Raw genomic sequence first — 22,056 nt, 5'->3', positions numbered from 1 at the left:
TCAGCCATTCTCACCCTGTGCCACCAACTCAGATTTCTCCACTCCTTTACATCCCCATCCATATCTGTTTTCATTCATGCTGCCCCAGGTGTTAGCATTTGGCTCTCCATTACTGAGCATGGCTCCTTGATTGAGCCCCTGGATGCCATTCTTGAGGACCCTTTCCCTTCCCTTGGTTTCAGTCCTCTTTTTATAGACTCCATCCTGTGCCTCCCCTCTGTTCCACTGGTGTTATGGTATCCTGGCACTGCCAGGACCTTTCACTTTTCCTGCTACTCCCTAGCCTGGGCTCCTCTATTGGGTCCAGGCTGCCAACGGATCACCCCCACAACATCCATACACAAAGTATCCTCTCACAGCGGCCTCTTTAGACCGTCCTTTGGTCCAGGTCCCTCTCTGAGGATCTACTCACCTGGGCAGAGGAGGCAAATTGGCTGGCCTCTGTGAACTTAAGGCTCCCTATGGGAAATACAGCCCTGCCTCTTGCCTGAGTCCCCTTTGCTGCCTGAACTTTGAGGCCTGGCAGTTACTAGGCAACTTGCTTCAATCAAACCCTGAAAGATCAACTCCCTTCCCTCCCCTGCCCTCTGGCCTTGCATGCTGCCCCCTACCCCAACCCAGCCCTACCTAACCCTGACCCTTTGTGCTTCAGTCCCTGGGCCTGGTGCTCACATGAGCCCCTGACAGTGTTCCTCATGTCACTTATTGTATCATGGAGTCTCTTCCTGCTGGGTCTGACCTGGGGACCCCTTGATTGGAACTGCCATCATGCTCCATTACGTGCCTGTTGTGCTTTTCTCTGTCTCCTTTTCCTTGCACAGCCCTTCCTCCTTTTCTCCTTGCACTTTCCCCTGGCAATTGCAGGTGTCTTGCTCCTTGGGTCACTTAATCATGGTCAGTCAGGTGGGTACTTTACCTGAGCATCTGGCTTGGGTCCTGGATCTTGTCCCCCCAGACCCACCAAGACCCTTAGGTGGGCTGTCCCGTTGGCCTCCTCCTGGCCACCTTCACTTGCCAGGCCTCCTTTGCTGGGTCGCTGTCCCTGAATTTTCATCTGGGCCAGCACACCTTATGGGAACCTGAGTCCTGCCCCTTGCCTGGGTCTCTTGCTGTCTCTGGGCCTTTATTCCTGCACCTGGAACTCGGAAACCTGGCAGTCACCCTGGGTCAGGGGCTGCCTGCCCCCTGCTGGATTCCCTGCCATCCTGTCTTGTCCACTGTTCTGAGCCCCCTGCCCAAGCCCGGAACCTTGGATCTCCATTCCCTGGCCTGTCTCTTCACTTGAGCTTCTGGGGGACATATTTTTCCATGTTTTTCTGGGCTTGGACTGTGGTGTGGGCCTCCCTGGAACCAGTAGCATACTCCCCTTGGCTTCCCTGAACCCTACTGTCACCGACCTGCCAAGGCCCACTCTTCCCTACCCTTTCCTGGCCTGGGCCTTCCTTTTGGTCCCTAGCATGGTCTCCTTTCTGGAGTCCTTGCCTGAATCCCATCAACATCCTTCCTCTGGCCTTTCACACTATACCTTGCTTCATCCATCCTGTTGTCCCTGTCCCTGCTGGGCCCCTTTTTAAGATACCTTTCCCAGGATGCTCACCACATCCAGGGACCTGGAACTGGGCATTTGGCCCTGTGGGCTCCCTTTGGGAAAACATAACTGTGCCCCTTGCCTGGGACTTTGGAATCTCTATGCCCAAGCCCTCCTACTGGATCCTGACACCCAGCAGTGAACCTGGACCTTGAGCAATCCTCTCCCTTCGCCACCCACAACCCTTGCTCCCCATTCTCCTCTCCCCAGCCCTGTCTGTTTTCATCGGAACCAGGACCAGGTCCTGGCACTTAGCTCCCCATTCTTGGGCCTGGCTCCTTGCTGGAGCACCTGGTTGCCCTTCTTGAAGACCCTGTCCCTGTTCCTTGATGTCAGGCCCCTTGTTGTCCCCCTCTTGTTCCCCCATCTATATCCCTTGAACTGTGGTATTTTCTCATTTTCAAGACTCTGCCCTCCCACTGCTTCTCTCTAGCCTCGTCTCCTCCAATGGTTGCTGGCTCCCCACCAACACCCCCCAATCCCGGACCAATGGTATCCCTCACATTGCCCTCCTATGGTCCTGGTTTCTCTCTGAGGATCTGCTCACCTGGGGCAGAGGAGTGGAATTGGTTGGCCTTTGGGCCCTGGAGGATCTCAATGGGAAAGACAGCCCTGCCCCTCTCCTGGGCCCCCTTTGCTGTCCAAACTTGACAACTTGCAGTGTACTTGGGGCTAGTGCTGACCTTGTCCTGGGTGATCCCCTCCCTTCCCTCTCCTGCCCACTAGCCTTGCAAGCTTCCCCTAAGCCAACCCAGCTCTTCCTCACCCTGACCCTTCGCCCTACAGTCCCCTGGCTTGGCTGCCTTCCTGAGCTCATTACTGCATTACTCGGTTTGTGTTGCTTTCTGTGCTCTCTCTTCCTGTCGTGTCTGACCTGGGTGCCCTTTGATTTGGCCCCCAAGCTCGCTTCCCTCTGTGCCATTTGCACAGCCCTCTGTCTCCTCATAATACTGCAGATCCTAACTCTCCTTCTCCTACCCCTTTTTCCTGGAGCAGGGGCCTCCGACTCATTGGGTACCTAAAAACTTTTGTTGGGTTTGGTTCCTTACCTGGGCTGCTGGATTGGGTCCTGGCTCTTGCCCTTCTCTGCAATCACCGTGAACCCCCACTGTGCCTTCACATTCGCACTTCTCCTTGCCCCTGTCCTTTATAGGCCCTTTGGCCTGGTCCCTGGCCCTTGATCCTCTTCTGGGCATGGAGCCTTATAGGAAACAGAACCCTGACACTTAACTGGGCTACCTGCTCTCCCTAGGACCTTGGGACAGCACCCGGAACCCTGAAAACTGGCAGTAGCACTGGGCCTTGAGCCTGCCTCACCCCTGCTGGATCCCCTGCCTTCCCTCCACAGCCTGTTCACTGTTCTGAGCCCCCTGCTCCAGGGCTGGCCCTTGGCTCTCCATTCCTTGGACTGGCTCCTCTCTTGAGCCTCTGGGGGTCCTTCTTGCTCTGTGCTTCTCTGGGCTTGAACTATGGGCCTCGCTGGGGTCACTTCCCCACTCCCCTTGTCTTCCCTGCATCTCACAACCCTAGTGCAGCCCCTGCCTGCCTGGCTCCGCCCTTCCCTGCTCTCCCCTATCCTAGGTCCTCCTTTAGGTCCCTAGTCTGGGCTCCTTTCTGCAGTACTGAGCTGCATCCCACAAACCTTCTTCTTCCAGCACTTCATGCTTTGTCCTCCTTTGGCTCTCCTGTTGTTCTTGTCCCTGCTGGGCTCCTTTTCCAGATCCCTTTTCAAGGATGCTGAACTAAGCCAGGGGGTGGAACTGGGATGTTTGGCCCTGCGGTCTTCCTTTGGGAAAAGTTACCATTACCCCTTTCCTGGGGGCTTTGGCCTCCTTCAGCCTGGGACCTGCTCCTCAATCATAACACCTTTCAGTGGATCTGGGCCATAAGCCCTCCTCTCCCTGCACCCCCCATTCCCCTTACTTCTCTTTCTCCCCATATACCATGGCATCCAAGGGAGTGGGGACTCACCCTTCCAGACAGAAGGCCACTCCCACCTGGGTTTCAGGGGAGCTCCTATAGACAAGCCTCCAGGGTAGAGGGACTCCCTCCTCTATGCAGTAGACCCCTCCCACCTGGGTTTTGGGGGGAGCTCCTATACTGCTGCAGTCAGGGTGGAGGGCACTTGCCCCCATAGGTGGGAGACCCCACACACTAGGATATTGGGGGGAACTCTAAACAGCCAAAGCCAGGGTAGAGGTGACTCACCGCTCCAGGCAGGTGACCTCACCCACCTGGATTACAGGAGGATCTTATACCACAACAACCAGGGTAGAGGGGATTCATACCTCCAATCCGCTCTTCCCTGGCTAACTTTGTATACAAGCTCCCTGCAACACCCAGGTTGGAATGGGTCTCCTTCCTGGAGGGGTGAGTACCCTCTACCCTGGCTAGGGCTGTATAGAGCCCCCCCCCCCCCACAATGGACACCTAGGTGGGAGGGGTCTTCCACCTAGAGGGGCAATTCACATCTACCCTGGCTGCTTTGGTACAAGAGGTCTCCATGATACCCTGGAGGGAGGGGTCTACTGCCTGGAGGGCCAAGTCTTCTCTACACTGGCTAAGGTGGTATACAAGCTCCCCCTGAGATCCAGGTGGCAGGGGTTTCCTGTCTGGAGGGGTGAGTACCCACTACCCTGGCTGCAGTGATATAAGATCTACCCACTCTGACACCCTGGTGAAAAGGGTCTCCAGCCTGGAGAGGGGAGTTCCCTCTATCCTGGCTGCAGGGGTATACTAGCCCCCCTCCAACACCCAGGTGGGAGGCATCTCCAGCTTGGAAAGGCAAGTCCCTGTACCCTGGCTGCAGCTGTATAAGAGTTCCCTTTAACACCCAAGTGGGATCCATCCCCCACCTGGAGTTGCATATACCCTATACCCTGCCCTCAAAGGTATTGGATCTCCCCCATGACACCCTGGTGGGAGGGATCTCCTACCTGGAGTGGTGAGTCCTCTCTACTCTTGCTAAGGTGGTATACAAGCTCCCAATGACACCCAGGTGGGAGGGGTTTTCTTTCTGGAGGGCCAAGACCCAACTACCCTGGCTGTAGTTGTATAAGAGCTCCCCAGAACACACAGGTGGGAGGGTTCTCCCTGCTGGAGTGACAAGTCTCCTTTTCCCTGCCTCTGGTATATAAGCTCCCATGACAACCAGGGTTTAGGCGTCTCCTGCCTAGTAAGGCGAGTCCCCTCTCTCCTGGATGCAGTGGTATATCAGCTCCCTCTCACAATAACAAGATGGGTCTCCTACCTGGAGCAGCTAGTACCCTCCACCCTGGCTAATGCAGTATACAAGCTCTCGGACATCCAGGCGTGAGGGATCTCCCACCTGCACATGAGAATTCACCTCTACCCTGGATAAGGTGGTCTACAAACTCCCTGTGACATGCAGGTGGGAGGGGTCTCCCAAATGAAGGAGCGAGTCCCCATTTCCTGGCTTAAGTGTATAGCTTTCACTTATAATAGCTTTCCTTGACAGCCAGGTGGGAGGGTTTTCCTGACTGGAGGCCTGAGTTCCCTCTACACTGGCTATGGCAGTAAAGGTGCTCCCCTGACATGCATGAGAGGGTCTCTAGCCTGAAGGAGCGAGTCCCCTCTACCCTGGCTGTTGAAGTATATGAGAACCCTCAACAGACACCTAGATGGGAGGATTCTCCCATCTGGAGAGGCAACTCCCTTGTACACTGGCTGCAGCAGTATAAGAACTGCCCCTGAAAAACTAGTGAGATGTGTCTCCCGCCTGGATGGGCGAGTCCCTTATACCCTGGCTGCTGTGGTATAAGAGCTCTCCTGACACCCAAGAGGGAGGAGTCTCCTGCCAGGAGGCTAGAATCCGCTCTATCATGCTGCAGGAGTATTGTAGCTCCCCAGGACACCCAGGTGGGAGGGGCCTCCACCTGGAGGGGCAAGTCCCGGGTACCCTGGCTGCTGTGGTATAGTAGCTTTCCCTGACACCCAGGTGAGAAAGATCTCCCATCTGGAGGGGCAAATGGGCTCTACCCTGGCTAGGGTGTTATACAAGCTCCCTGTGACACACAGATGGGAGGGTTCTCTCTCCTAGAGGGACAAGTCCATTCTATCTTGGCTTCAGCAGTGTAGGAGCTCCCCCTAGCACACAGGTGGGAGGGGTCTCCCGCCTGGAGGCGCGAGTCCACTCTACCCTGGCAGCTGTGGTATATGAGCTCCCACACACACCCAGTTTGGCGGGGTGTCCTCCCTAGAGGTGTGAGTTGCCTCTACCCTGGATTCGGGGATGTACGAGCTACACCCAGACAACCAAGTCAGAGGGTCCTCCCTCATGGAGGAACGAGTCCCTTCTACCCTGTCTTGGGCTGCATATGAGCCTCCCCACCCTACACCTAGTTGGGAGAGATCTCTTGCTTGGAAGGGTGAATTCACTCTACCCTGGCTGTGGCGGTAAAGGACTTCCCCTGACACTCCAGTCGGAGGGGTGTCCTGGCTAGGGGGGAGAGCCCCCTATACCCTGGCTGCTGCTGTGTACAGGCTCTCCCAGATACCCAGGTGGGAGGTGACTTTTGCCTGGAGGGGCAAGTCACCTGTAACTTGGCTAATGTGGTATGCAAGCCCCCCTCCAAACTCAGGTGAGAGGGGTCTCCCGCTGGAGTCGCGAGTCCTCTGTACCCTGGCTGGTGCTGTATAAGAGCTCCAGGAACACCCAGGTTGGAGGGGTCTCCCGCCTAAAGAGATGATCCCCTACACCCTGGCTGTGGCAGTATAGCAGCTCCCCCTGACACCCAGGTGGGAGGGCTCGCCTGCTTGGAGGGTCCATTCCCCTCTACCCTGGCTGCAACAATATATAATCTCCCCTGTACACCCAGGTGGGTTTTGCCCCTCCTGGAGTGGCGAGTCCCATATACCCTGCCTGAGGTGGCATATGAGCTTCCCTGACAACCACGTGTGAGGGGTCTATCGTCTAGTGGGTCAAGTCCCTGCTATCCGGGCTGAGGTGGTACACAAGTTCGCCTTTCAGTACCCAGATGAAAGGGTCTCATGCCTGGAGGGGTGAGTCACCTCCAACCTGGCGGTATACAAGCTCCTCCAAAACACAGGTTGGAGGGGTCTCCCAACTGGAAGTGCAAGTCCCCTCTACCCTGGCTTCAGAGAAATACAAGCTCCCCTGACACCAAGGAGGGATGGGTCTCCCGCTTGGAGGGGCGAGTCCCCTCTACTTTGGCTGGTGCCTTATTAGAGTTCCCGGGACAACCAGGTGGGAGGGGTCTCCCGCGTGAAGGGGTGAGTCCCCTCTACCCTGGCTGTGGCGGTATAAGAGCTGCCCCCCCATACCCAGATGAGAGGGGTCTCCGGCCTGAAGAGGCGAGTCCTTTCTATCCTGGCTGCAGCAGGATACGATCTCCCCCTGACACTCAGGTGAAAGTGTTCTGCCTGGAGGGGCCAGTCCTTGCTAACCAGCTGCAGTTTTATATGAGCCCCACTGCACACATACCCAGGTTGGAGGGGGTCTCCTGCCTGGAGGGGTGAGTCCCATATACCCTGGCTAAGGTGGAATACAAGCTCGCCCTGACACCAATGTGTGAGGGGTCGCTCGGCTGGATGAGCAAGTCCCCTCTACCCTGGCTGTAGAGGTATAAGAGCTCCCCTTGACACTCTGGTTAAAGGGGTATTTCGCCTGGTGCAGGGAGTCCGCTCTACCCTGGCTGTAGTGGTATAGGATCTCCCCTGAAACCCAGCTGGTGGAAGGGGTCTCCCACCTGGAGGGGTGAGTATCCTCTACCTGGCTGCAGGGGTAATTGAGCTCCCCCAACACCCAGGTCAGAGGGGTCTCACGCCTGGAAGGGTGAATCCCCTCTATCCTTGCTGCAGCAGAATAAATGGTCCCTCAGACACCAATATGTGAGGGGTCCCCAGCCTTGAGAGGCAAGTCCCTTCTAACCTGGCTTAGGTAGTATACATGTTCCCCTCAACATCCAGATGAGAGGGGTCTCCCAACTGGAGGGGCGAGTCCCCTTTCCCCTCGCTTTGGAGGTATAGGAGCTCCCCCAACACCCAGGTGGGAGAGATATCTTCCCTGTAGGGGAGAGTCCCTGCTACCCTGGCTACTGAGGTATATGAGGTTCCCCCACTGACACCCAGGTAAGAGGGGACCCCGCCTAGAGTGGTGAGTCCATTCTACCCTGGATGTTGCAGTATAGGAACTCCCCTTACACCCAGGTTAGAGGGGTCTGTTGACTGAAGGGGCAAGTCCCCTCCACATTGGCTGCAGTGGTAAAGGAGCTCCCCCTGAACACGCAGGCAGAGGGGTTTTCTGCCTGGAGTGGTAATTCCCCTCAACCCTAGCTGCTCCCACACACACACATCCAGGTGGGAGGGGTCATCCCCCTAGAGCAGCGAGACCCCTGTACCATGGATGTACTATGCTGCTCAAATGGTTCCTGATCCCCCCACACACTTCCATTCACCAGGTATCCCCTCACAGTACACTCTTTGGCCCCTTATTGGTCCAGGTCTCTCTCTGAGGATCTTCTCCCTTCCTTCCCTGCCCTCTGGCATTGCATGCTGCCCCTACCCCAACCCTGTCCACCCTAACCCTGAACATTTGTGCTCCAGTCTCCGGGCCTGGGACCTCACCTAGGCCCCTGACCATATTCCTCATGTCGCTTGACATAGCATTGAGTCTCCTCCTGTTGTGTCTGACCTGGAGGCTTCTTATTGGGCCCCCCAGCGGGATCACATAGGTGCCCTTTGTGCTTCCATTTGTCTCCTGGTCCTCATGCAGTCCATAACTCCCTTCACATTATGCCTTTTCCTGGTGCTTGCAGGTGTCTTGCACCTTGAGTTACTCATCACAATCAGTTGGTTGGCTCCCTTGCCAGGGGCTCGCACCATATAGTGCACCCACCACTACCCCCTACCGTGCCCTTTCATCCCCCTCCTCCTGGTCCCCTTCCCTTTTGTGGCCTCCCTTGCCAGGTCCCTACCCCCGGATTCAAATATGAGCCAGGGCACCTTATGCAAAACAGACTCTGTCCCTCACCTCGGCCCCTTGCTTTCCCTGGGTGTTAGTCCTACACCAGGAACCCTGACACCTGGAGGTGGCCCTCGGCCTAGAGCCTGACTACCCACTGCAGGATCTCCTGCCTTCCCTCCCATATCTTTTCCAGTGTCCTGAACCCCTGCCCAAGCCTGGCCCTTGACAATCTGTTCCCAGGCCTGGCTCCCCACTTGAGCCTCTGGTGGCCTTCTTGCTCACTAATTTTCTGAGCATTGTATGAGGGTCCCTCTTTGGGACCATTTCCCAGCTCCCCTTGGCTGTCCTGTACCTCAGTACGCTAGTGCATTCCTGCCTTAGTGGCCTGGCATTCCCTGCTCTCCCCTGGCTTGGGCCCTCCTCTAGGTCCCTTCCTGGGTTTCTTGCTGTGGTCCTGACCACCTGTCCATGCACACCCGTCCTGTGACCCTTCTGGCTGTGCCCTCCTTATGCCCTCCAGTCCTTTCTATCTATGCCACACCCACCTTCCTGATCCTCTTCCCAGGATGCTCACCTGGGCCAGGAGAATTGGCCAGGCCTCTTGGCCCTAGGGGCTCCCTTTGGGAAAATGTAGCCCTGCCCCTGGCCTGGGCCCTTTGGACTCCCTCAGCCCTGGCACTGCTCAGGACACCTTACACCCTGGAGTGGTCCCGGGACTTGAGCCCTTCTCCCCTGTGCCAACCACTCCCTTTTCTCCCCTTCTGCCCCTCCCTATCCATGTTTCTTTTCATTCACCCAGGCCCAGGTGCTAGTACATGGCTCTCCATTACTGGGCCCGGATCCTTGCTTGAGCCTCTGGCTGACCTTCTCGAGGACCCTGTTTTTTGGTTTTAGAACCCTTTTGCAGCCCCCTCCTGTGCCTCTCCTCTGTTGCCCTGATGCTGTGGTATAATGGCACTGCCTGGAGCCTCCGCGATCCCTGCTTCACTCTAGCCTAGGCTCCTCAAGTGTGTCCTGCAGCCCACTGATCCCCCAACCTCCACACGCCAGATATCCCCTCAAAGTACCTTCTTTTGCCCCTCATTGATCCATGTCCCTCTCTGAGGATCTACTCAGCTGGGGTAGAAGAGCGGATTTGGCTGGTATCTGCAGCATGAATACTCACTATGGGAAACAGAGCCCTGCCAGTCACCTGAGTCTCCTTCACCACCTGTATCTTGAGGCCTGGCAGTTAACATGAGATTTATTCCAGCCCAGCCCTGAGTGCTCTACTCACTTCTTTCCGCTGCCCTCTGGCCTGCATGCTGGCCCTACCCCAACCCAGCCCTTCCTAACCCTGACCCTTTGTGCTCCAGTCTCCGAACCTAGGTGCTTGCCTAGGCCCCTGAGTGTGTTCCCCTTGGTGCTTGACATAACATGGAGTCTCCTCCTATTGGGTCTGCCCTGGGGGCCCCTTACTTGGGACCCTCAGTGGGCTCACCTCAATGCCCCTTGCACTTCTCTCTGTCTCCTGGTCCTCATGCAGTCTCTACCTTCATTCCCATTGTGCTTTTTCCTGGTGCTTGAAGGTCTCCTGCTCATTGGGTCCCTCATCACAATCAGTTGGGTGGGTCTCTTGCCTGGGGGCATGTCTTAGGTCAAGAAACTGGCCCTAAAGTGCACCCACCAGCACCCCTCACCGTGCCCTTTCATCCCCTTCCTCCTGGCCCCATTCCCTTGTTTGGCCTCCCTTGCCAGGTTTCTGGCCCTGGATTCAAATATGAGCCAGGGCACCTTATGCAAAACAGAGCTCTTCCCCTCCCCTGGGCTGCTTGCTCTCCCTGGGTGCTTGGTCCTTTACCAGGAACTCTGACACCTAGAGTTGGCCCTGGGCCTGGAGCCTGACTGCCCCTTGCTGTATCCCCTGCCTTCCCTCCCAAATCTTTTCAAGTGTCCTGAGCCCCTGCCCAAGCATTGTTTCTTGGTTCTCTATTCCCAGGGCTGACTCCTCACTTGATTCTCTGGTTGCCCTTCTTGTTAACTGCTTTTCTGGGCATTTTCTGAGGGCCCCTTGCTGGGGACGCTTACCAGCTATCCTTGGCTATCCTGTACCTCAGTACCCTAGCTCAGCCCTGCCTTCCTGGCCCAGTGTTCCCTGCTCTCCCCTAGCCTGGGCACTTCTCTATGTCCCTTGCTTGGGATTCTTGCTGGGATCCTGGCCCCCACCCCACCCACACCCTTCCTGATCTCCTTCAGGCTGTGCCCTTATCAGCCCTCCTAACTTTTCTGTCTGTGCCATGCCCACTTTCCTGATCCCCTTCCCAGGATTCTCATCCAGGCCTAGTGACTTGACTTGGCCTCTTGGCCCTAGGTATTTCCTTTGGGAAAATGTAGCCCTGCCACTTGCCTGTGCCATTTGCCCACCTCAGTATGGACCCTACTCCCAACCCCTGACACCCTGCAATGGACCTGGGCATTGAGCCATTCTCCCAACCCACTGCTCCCCCTCCATGTGCATTTTAATTCACCCAGGCCAAAGTTATAGCACTTTGCTCTCCATTACTGTATCCGGTTCCTTGCTTTAGAACCTGGCTACCCTTCTTGAGGACACTTTCCCTGTCCCTTGGTTTCAGGTCCCTTTTGCTGGCCCCCTCCTGTGCCTCCCCTCTGATCCCCTCATGCTGTGGTATCATGGCAATGCCTGGAAGCTCCACTCCCTCTGCTTCCTCCTAGGCTCTCCTGCTCGAATGGGTCCTGGCAGCCAGACCCCTCACCCACTTCTGCAAACCATGTATTCCCTCACAGTATCCTCTTTGTCCCTTCCTTTGGTCCAGGTGCCTCTCTGATGATCTACTCACCTGGTACAGATGAGCAGATTTGGCTTAACCCTGCACCCTGAATGTTCCCTATGGGAAACACAGCCCTGCCACCTGCCTGAGTTTCCTTCACTGCCTGAACCTAGAGGCCTGGCACTTAACATGGACTTGCTCTACCCCAGCCCTGAGCAATTTCCTCCCTTCATTCCCCTGGCCTCTGTCATTGCATGCTGCCCCTACCACAACCCAGCCCTCCTTAACCCTGACTGTTGGCTCTCCAGTCCCTGGACCTGGGCATTTGCCTGAGCCTCTGACTGAATTATTTATGTCCTTTGGCATAGCATGGAGTCTCTTTGTGTTGGGTCTGACCTGCGGTCCCTTTGCTTGGGCCTGCCAGCCAGCTACCCTAGGTACCACTTGGCTTTCCCTGGTCCTCACAGAGCCCCTTCCTCCCCTTCCTCTCGAGCTTTTTTTTCCCTCACTTTTTTCCTGCTCCTTGTCTCCCCCATCACCATTGATCAGGTGGGTCCCTTGCCTGGGCGCCTGGCTTGGGTCCTGGGTCTCACACCTATGTGCACCCACCCTGACCCCCTTGCGTGCCCTCCCATCATCCTCTTTCTGGCCCCCTTCCTCTTCCTGGCATCCTTTGCCAGGACCCTAGGTGTCGATTCACATCTCATCCAGGGTGCCTTATAGAAAATAATGCCCTGCCCCTTGCCTTGGACCCTTGCTCTCCCTGGGTACTTGGTCCTACACCAGGAACCCTGAAACCTGGAGGTGTCCCTGGGCCTGGGGCCTGACTGCTCCCTGTTGGATCCCCTGCTATCTCTCACACATTTTCTCCAGTGTCCTGAGCCCCTGCCCAATCCGTGGCCCTTGGCTCTCAATGCCCTCACCTGGCTCCTCGCTTGCGCCTCTGGTGGCCCATCTTGCTCACTGCTTTTCTGGGCATTGTCTGAAGACCCCTCGCTGGGGCCTCTTCCCTGCTCTCCCCTGGCCTGGGCTCCCCTCTAGGTCCATTGCCTGGGTTCCTTGCTGGGATCCTGTCTCTCACCCCACCCACACCCATTATGTGGTTCTTCAGTTCTTCAGGTTGTGCCCTCCTTTGGCCCTCCTGTCCTTTCTTCTTCTGACATGCTCTCTTTCCTGATTCCCTTCCCAGGATGATCACCTGGGCTAGAGGATATGACCTTTGGGAAAACAAAGCCCTGCCCCCTGCCCCTTGTCCCTTGCCTGGGCACTTTCGCCTCCCTCTGCTGAGCCCTGCTCCTGAACACTGACACCCTGCAGTGGAACTGGGCCTTGAGTCCTCCTCCCCCTCTACCATTAGCACTCATTTCTCCCCTCCCTATCTATGTTTCTTTTCATTAACCTAGGCCCAGGTGCTAGCACTTTTCTCTCCATTACTGGGCCCAGCTCCTTGCTTGAGCCTCTGACCACCCTCCTCAAAGACCCTGTTCCAGTCCCTTGGTTTCAAGCCCCTTTTGCCAGCCCCCTCCTGTACCTCCCCTCTGTTCCCCTCATGCTGTGGTATCCTGGCACTGACTGGATCTTCTGCTATGCCTGCTTCGCTCTAGCATAGGCTCCTCAAATGGGTCTTGCAGCCACCGACCCTCCTCAAACTTCACACGCCAGGTATCCCCTCACAGTACCCTCTTTTGCCCCTCATTGGTCCAGGTTCCTCTCTGAGGATCTATTCACCTGGGGCAGAGGAGAGGAATTGGCTGGTCTCTGCAACCTCAATTCTCCCTAAGGGAAACCCACCCCTGCACATCACCTGAGTCCCCTTCACCGCTGGTATCTTGAGAACTAGCAGTTAACATGGGACTTGCTCCAACCCAGCCCTGAGGGATCTCCTGTCTTCCCTCCCCTGCCCTCTGGCCTTTCATTCTTCCCCTACCACAACCCAGCGCTCCCTAACCCTGACCCTTTGCACACCAGTCCCTGTGCCTTGGCATTTGCCTGAACCCAACCCAGCCCTGGCTGTTTGTGCTCTAGTCTCTGGGACTGGGTGCTAGCCTGAACTCCTGACCACTTTCCCCATGTCCCTTGGCATAGCATGAGGTCTCTTCATGTTGGGTCTGACATTATTTGGGCCCTCCAGCAAGCTCCCCTAGGTGCCCAATGTGTTTCCCTCTGTCTCCTGGTCCTCATGCAACCCCTACCTCCCTTCCCCTCAAGCATTTTTCTGGCTCTTGCAGGACTTCTGCTCCTTGGATCCCTCATCACAATTGGTTTGGTGGGTTCCTTGCCTGGGGGACTGTCTTGGGTCAAGTATTTCACCCTAAAGTGCACCCACCAGGACCTCCCACCATGCCCTTTCATCCCCCTCCTCCTGGCCCCCTTCCCTTGTCTGGCCTCCTTTGCCTGGTCCCTGGCCCTGGATTCAAATATTAGCCATGGTGCCTTATGGAAAACAGAGTTCTGCCCGTAGCCTGGGCCCCTTGCTCTCCCTGGGTGCTTGGTCCTGCTCAAGGAATCCTGACAACTGGAGGTGGCCCTGGGTGTAGAGTCTCACTGCCATCTGCTGGATCCCCTGAATTCCCTCCCAAATCTTGTCCAGTGTCTTGAATCCCCTGCCAAATCCCTGGCCCTTGGCTCTTTTATCCCTGCCCTGGCTCCTTGCTTGAGTCTGTCAGCCACTCTCATTTCTCCCCTCACTCCCCTCCCCTCCTTCCCCTCCATATCCATGTTTATTTTCATTCACTCAGGCCCAGGTGCTAGCACATGGCTCTCCATTACTGGGCCAGGCTCCCCACTTGATCTCCCTGGCCGCCCTCCTTGAGGACCCTCTCCCAGTTCCACTACCACCCACTACCCTTGCTCCCCATTCTCCCCTCCCCACCCTGTTTGTTTTCATAGGAACCAGGACTGGGTCCTGGCACTTGGCTGCCCATTCTTGGGCTTGGCTCATCGATGGAGCATCCGGTTGCCATTCTTGAGGACCCTGTCCCTGTTCTTTGATTTTAGGCCCCTTTTACCAGCCCCTTCCTGTGCCTCCCCTTTGATCCCCTCATGCTGTGTTATCCTGGCACTCCCCGAACCCTCTGCTCCCCCTGCTTCTCCCTAGCCTATAATGCTCGAATGGGTCCTGGCAGCCCAACCCCTTCTCCATTTCAGCACACTATGTATCCCCTCACAGTACCCTCCTTGGCCCCTCCTTTGGTCCAGGTTTCTCGTTGAGTATCCACTCACCTGGGGCAGAGGATCGGAATTGGCTCACGTCTGTGCCCTGAATGCTCCCTATGGATAACACAATGCCAGTTGCCTGAGTCCCTTTACTGCCTAAACATTGAGGCCTGGCAGTTAAGATGGACTTGCTCCAACCCAGCCCTGAGCAATTCCCTCTCTTCCCTCCGGCCTTCCATGTTGTTCCTACTGTAACCCAGTACTCCCTAACAATGATCAGTTGTGCTCCAGTCCCTGGACCTGGGCATTCTCATGAGACCCTGACTGCATTCCTCATGTCTCTTGGCACAGCAAGGGTCTGACCTGGGGGCCCCTTGCTTTGGCATGCCAGTAGGCTCCCCTAGGTGCTCCTTGGCTTCTTCTGTTCTTTATGCAGCCCCTTCCTGCCCTCCCCTGGTGCTTTTTTATGGTGCTTGCAGGTCTCCTGCTCCTTGGGTCCCCCATCACCATTGATAGGGTGGGTCCCTTGACTGGGTGCCTGCCTTGGGTCCTGGGTTTGCCCCTATGTGCACCCCTCTGACCCCCTGCAGTGCCCTCCCATCACCCTCCTTCTGGCCCCCATCCTTCCCTGGCCTACTTTGCCAGGAATCTGGCCGTAGATTCTCATCTGATCCAGGGCGCCTTGTGGGAAAAAATTACCTGCCCCTCGCCTGGGCTCCTTGCTCTCCCTGGGTGCTTGGTCCTGCACCCAGAACCCTGAAACCTGGAAGTGGCCAAGGGGCAGGAGCCTGACTGCCCTCTGATGGATCCCCTGGCTTCCTTCCCAAATATTGTGCACTGCCCTGAGCCCCCTGCCCAAGCCCTTGCCCTTGGCTCTCTGTTCCCTGGCCTGGCTCCTTGCTTTAGCCTCTGGTGGCCCTTCTTGATCACTTCCTTTCTGGGCATTGTCTGAGGGCCCCTCATTGGGTCCAGTTCCCTGCTCCCCTTGGCTTTCCTGTACTGTAGTATCCTAGTACAGCCCTGCCTTCCTAGTGTTATAGTTAAAGCTTCATCCTGAGGTTTCATGAACTGACTTCCAGACCACTCACGTATAATCAAATCAAGCCTTTATTGAAACACACTAGTGGTGACTGACCAGAACACAAATCTGTTCTCCTGATCAGCCTTAAACAATTGTAAGGGTGCTCCTTATAAGCCTTAAAATTGCAAACGGGATATTTGGGGATTGTAGCAAATGCAAGCAAGCCTGATTACAAAATTGGGAGAGTACAGGCAAGTGGAGGGAAGCCTAACCCATCACAGTTAGCCCAATCACCCCAGTTACAAAAACAGAGCCCCGTTACCCTAGTTACTGAAACAATGCCCCATTAGTTAGTTATCTCTTCTTAAATGTTTCTATAGCAAAAGGAAAAGAAAATATTGCCCCAATCATGACTCTTCTACTTGGCATGGTTGTTTTACAGAATGGAGTCACAAAACAAAATGGAGTTACCTTTGTTTTTACTATCACATTCCTCACTGATTTTAGTAGGTTTGATGTCAATCTTACACATCTTTAGGCCTCAGTTTCTTTTTCATCCTTCTGTGTCTAAGGGACCACACTGGGCTCGCAAGACCATAAGACAGACCTCACCTATATTTTTGTGTATATGGTTTAGGAGGGTTTTTAAAAGGCAGGGTCTGCTGAGAGCCATAGCCAAGTTGGAAATGACGCATGGCATTTTGGGGTTGAAATTGTTCAGAAAGGTGACCCTGCTCAGGGATTAGGGTGGCTCTAGGTTTAGGGTGGATCCTGCTGGATTAGGGTGGCTCCAGGTTTAGGGTGGATCCTGCTGGATTAGGGTGGCTCCAGATTTAGGGTGGATCCTGCTGGGAATAGGGCATATACTGCTACCTCAGGTGCCCGCTCCTTGAGTTCCCGTTGAGTTCTCGTGGGATTCAGAGGGTACTTGGTATGCAGAGCCTGGTGGATGTAGTGTATTTTCCCCAGAACATGCATGTAGAGTGTTGGTGACAGTTCGAGAATAAAGAGTTGCTGTTTGAATCTACAATGTGTGTGGTGGCTCAGTTATTTTGTGCCCAGACAGACTGCGGTATTTGGTGACCCTTACGAGGAACGTCTGAAGCTTAGAGGTAAGTGAAATTGCTCACCCTTGAGGGAAGGCGAGAGAATAGGTGACCATTTCAAAAAACAATGTGTTCTTGTTTTGATTTATTTTGTTTTTGTTTCAAGCTGTCTATCCCTAGAACTTTCTCAGGCAAACTGGGAAAAATAGTTGGCTCAAGGTTTGAAGTTTTTCGGCACTGAGGAAGAGAAAATTGATACAATGATTTTTTATTACGTTTTTGTTTCATTCAGTTTCAGTTTTGTTTTGTGTTATCTTATTGGGTTGTGTTATCTTTATAGTACATTAGAAATTAGTAAAAAAAGAAACCAAAAGAGTGTTAAGTAAATTGTTAGAGGTTGAGACCATGGAGAAAGACATTTTAGATCAAGCAAAAGAGAAGGTCTCTCGAGCTAGTCAGACAGAGGAATAAAATGTAAAGGAAAAGGGGCTGTTAGGAAAAAATCTACAACAGGAGGCTGCTACTAACTCCTTTCTATCACCAGAGGGCATAATTCAACCAACAGCTCCACCTATGGAGACAGCCGAGTTGCCCTCAACCCCCGTAGTTGATAAATGGGATACTGAGACAGGACCTCAAAGATTAGCATGCCCTGTACTTGAGCAGACAGGAGGGCAGCAAATTCACCATGCTTTAGATTTCAAAACAGTGAAGCAGTTAAAGGAGGCTGTAACAACCTATGGTCCCCAAGCACCCTTCATGGTAAGCATGGTTGAATCCATTACGAACTTGGACATGACGCCAGCAGATTGGGCTAGCATGTGTAAATCTGTGCTAAATGGAGGACAATATTTGATATGGAAGGTTGCCAATGAGGAATTTTGCACGGAGACAGCTAGGCAAAATGTAGCAGCCGGTTACCCTCAAAGAAATCTAGATATGTTCTTAGGAAAATGACCTTATGAGGGTCAACGGCAACAAATTAAATATGATCCTGCTATATATGCACAAATTGCTGCAGATGCAGTTAGGGCATGGAAGACTTTACAAGGACATGGAGATTTACAAGGTCAGCTATCTAAGGTAATACAGAGAGCTAATGAACCTTACACTGAATTTGTAGATAGGTTTATTCAAACAGCTGCCAGAATTTTTGGGGATACAGAACAAGCAATGCCATTAATAAAACAACTGGCTTATGACCAAGCAAATCGTTGCTGCAGAGAGGTTATTAGACCATGGAAACATGAAGATTTAAACACATATATTAAATTATGTAGAGACATTAATGAACAAGGGCAAGTATTGGCAGCTGCAGTACAACAGGCTTTAGATGCCAGGCCAAAAACATGCTACAACTGTGAACAAACAGGACATTATAAAAGGAATTGCCACATAGGAAAAGGGTTTAACACAACTGAATATCAAAGGAATAGAATACCGGGTATTTGCCCATGATGCTGTAGAGGGAGACATTGGGCTAATGAATGCCATTTTCAAACCAACATAGAGGGTATTCCCTTATCAAAAAACGGACAAGGACCAGGTATTTACCCACGATATCATGGAGAAAGGCATCAGGCTCCATTGCCAAAAAACGGACTGGGGGTCCCAATGCTCGGGGGCCCACAACCACAAATATATGGGGCAGTGGAGGAACACAGCAACACCATAAGGGTAGTGCCCAGGACACATTGTCCATTAAATCCCTCATCAGACAAACCAGAGGGAGCACAGAGTTGGACATCTGTGCCTCTGCCAGAGCAGTACTAACTCCAGAGATGGGAGTTCAAATCAATACCACAGGACTAAAAGCACCTCTTCCCCAAGGAACAGTAGGCTTATTATTGAGACGTAGTTCTTCTACACTAAAACGACTTATGATAATCCTGGGGTAATTGATCTTGATTATGTAGGTGAAATAAAAATTATAGCTGGTTCTCCAAGAGGTATATCAGTAATTTCACCAGTAGATAGAATAGCACAGTTGCTAATAATACCCAGCCTACATGATAAATTTTCCAGTTGTAGTGTAGAAAAAGGTTCCAGGGGATGAGGCTCCACAGGTGTAGATTGGGCTATGCTGTCTTTAAATTTAGATTCTCGTCCAATGCTAAAACTAAATATTCAAGGACATGAATTTAATGGGCTACTGGACACAGGTGCTGACCTTAGCATCATTTCTCGTCAAGAATGGCCAAAACATTGGCCATTACAACAAGCCATTCAAATGCTTTGAGGCCTAGGAGTGGCGACTAATCCCCATAAAAGTCCAATGGTATTAGTTTGGAAGGATCCTGAAGGATGTGAAGGAGCTATACAGCCATATGTATTGGATCACCTTCCTATAAATTTATGGGGACAAGATGTCCTAGATCAATTAGGTTTGACGTTAACAAATAACATCAATCCTAATGTGCCCACTACTAGGGCTAGACAAGGTTTTAGGAAAGAAAAAAAGATTGGGAAAACAAGAACAACATATAGCAGCGCCAATTCAAATAGTTCAAGGAATAAATAGACATGGATTGGGTTTTCAGAAGGGGCCACTGAGACAATCAAAATTACTTGGAAATCAGAAAGACCAGTATGGGTTCCTCAGTGGCCCCTGACTAAAGAAAATATACAAGTAGCACTTGACCTGGTCAAACAACAATTAGCAGAAGGACATATACAACCTTCTGTATCTCCCCATAATACTCCCATTTTTGTCATCAAAAAGAAATCTGTTAAATGGAGATTATTGCAAGATTTAATAACCATTAATAATGAGATGGTTATTATGGGACCTGCTCAATCAGGGATTCCTCAATTGTCTCCTTTGCCAAAAACCTGGTATGTTTTAGCTATAGATATTAAATTTTTTTTTTCAATTCCAATTCATCCCGAGGATAGTCCACGTTTTGCATTTACTATCCCTGAACTGAATCATGAAGGACCTGATCAGAGATATGAATTGAAAGTCCTCCCTCAAGGGATTGCTAACAGTCTAACTATGTGTCAAATCTATGTTAACAAAGCAATCCAGCCACTTCGAAATCAAAATCCTGAACTACAAATATTTCACTATATGGATGATGTATTATTAGCACATAAAGATAAAAACACATTGCTGGAATGTTATGCCACACTTAAAAATTATTTAAAAAATTATAATCTAGAGATAGCAATAGATAAAGTACAATTAAAATTTCCAACTAATTATTTAGGAGTTCTATTATCCTCAATCATGGTCCATCCACCAAAAATTCAAATATGAGTAGATCAACTCAAATCACTTAACGAATTTCAAAAGTTATAGGGAGACATAAATGGGATAACGCCTTATCTAGGCATACCAACAGGATAGTTGGGACCTTTATTTGATATCCTAATAGGTCCATCATGTACAAATTCACCCCACTTGTTAATTCCTAAAGCAAGAAAGGCATTAAAATTATTGAAACATATATGGAAAATATGAATTTGAATAGAATTGATACAATTTTGCCTTTATTGTTTATTGTACTACCAACAAAAAATATTCCTACAGGAGTATTTTGGCAAGAAGGTCCATTATTGTGGATACATTTATCTTATTCTCCTAACACTATTCTTACTAGGTATCCTGAGGCTGTAGGACAATTAATACTCAAAGGAATAAAAGCAGCTAAGGGAGTGTTTGGAATTTCTCCCAATAAAATTATTATTCCATATACTATGAATCAAATTGATGAGTTAGCTAATGAGTTAAATACTTGGGCAATAATCATGTGTAAATCTAATGTTTCATTTGATAATCTAATCATTTGTAGTCTTTTTTGGTCTTTGCATCCTGTAGTTTTTCCAAAAATGACAAGAAAAACCCCTATCATGAATGCTCCAAATATATTCACTGATGGGTCACATAATGGTACAGCAGCAGTAGTTACCCCTGATCAAACTTTTACATTTTTAGTACCCAAACAATCAGCTCAAAAGGTAGAGCTTAATGCAGTTTTACAAGCTTTTGTGATGTTTAAAAATTCTGTATTTAATTTATTTTCTGATAATAAGTATATAGTTAATGCTGTAGTATCCCTTGAAGATGCTGGTAGGATTTCCCCTTCCTCAACTGTTTTCTCTTTGTTTTCTACTATACAAAGTCTAATCTGGGACAGAAAAGATCCATTCTTTATAGAACATATCAGGGCACACACAGGATTGCCTGGAGCCCTTAGTTTGGGCAATGATTTATCAGATAAAACTACACATGACATACATATTTTCTCTACACTAGAAGAAGCTACAAATTTTCAAAAAAGGTTCCATGTCAATGCTAATACTTTACAAAAGCATTTTAAAATAACTAAGGAACAAGCCAGACATATGTCAAAATTGTGTGACCTTTTTACCACAAGTTAATCTTGGAGTCAATCCTAGAGGACTGATACCTAACCATGTTTGGCAGATGGACGTCACACACTTGCCAGAATTTGGAAAATTAAAATATTTGCATGTTACAGTTGATACTTCTTCCAGATTTTTGATGGGCTCCCTTCATGCCAGAGAAAAAACTAAAGTTGTTTTAGCTCATTGCTTACAAAATTTTGCACTGTGGGCGTTCAAAAACAGTTAAAAACAGATAATGGTCCTGGTTATACTTCTACCTCTTTTAAACAATTTTGCTCATCATTTGGCATTACCCATATAACAGGAATCCCATGAAATCCTCAGGGACAAGGCATAGTTGAAAGAGCTCATCAAACTATTAAAATGTACTTATTAAAGCAAAAAGAGGGAATTGAAAAGGGGTATATATCCCCCAAAGATAAACTTAATATAACTCTTTTTACTCTAAACATTTTAAATTTGGATTCATCAGGGCTTAGTGCTGTGGAAAGGCATATGTATCCAAAAAAAAAAAAATGTACATAAGCCTAAGGTACTTTGGAAGGATATTCTAACAGGACAATGGAAAGGCCCTGACCCAGTGATTGTCTGGAGTCGGGGTTCTGTTTGTGTGTTTCCACTGGGAGAACAGCAGCCGATTTGGATTCCAGAGAGACTAACCAAAGCAAATTCTACAGACCAAAAAGAAGATGATTTGACTCATATCCCTAACAGCTGATATCCAGAGCTCCAGCTTGGCTATTCTTACATCTGTGACAGTGATTAACCAGGATGCTTTTTTCAATATCTATTTCATTTATTGCCTTTTCCCACATAATAAAGTTCTATTTTATTTTTTGAGCTCAAAAAAACCTAGGTTAATGTTTTTTCTGATCAGATTTGTTTTTTGACTGTGGAGTTTTTAAACATTGCAATGGAAATTTCACCTTCGTAAAGCTACAAGTCCTTTACTATTGATTTATGTGTTGTACGTTTGTGTGCACTATTGTGTTTTGTGTTGTATGCCTGTATGTTCGTCTGTCCATATTTCATATATGAGGAGCGCTCATGAAAAAATGGATCCGAATGTTTTTTTTTTTTTATTCACGTGATTTAAATGGTTTAATTTAAATTGGGTAAACACCCTGTTGAGGATTGTTTTAATATGTGCACAAATAAGG

Source organism: Marmota flaviventris, chromosome 20 (assembly GCF_047511675.1).
Source record: "Marmota flaviventris isolate mMarFla1 chromosome 20, mMarFla1.hap1, whole genome shotgun sequence".
Taxonomy (NCBI): domain Eukaryota; kingdom Metazoa; phylum Chordata; class Mammalia; order Rodentia; family Sciuridae; genus Marmota; species Marmota flaviventris.
Note: the sequence above shows the minus strand (reverse complement) of the source record.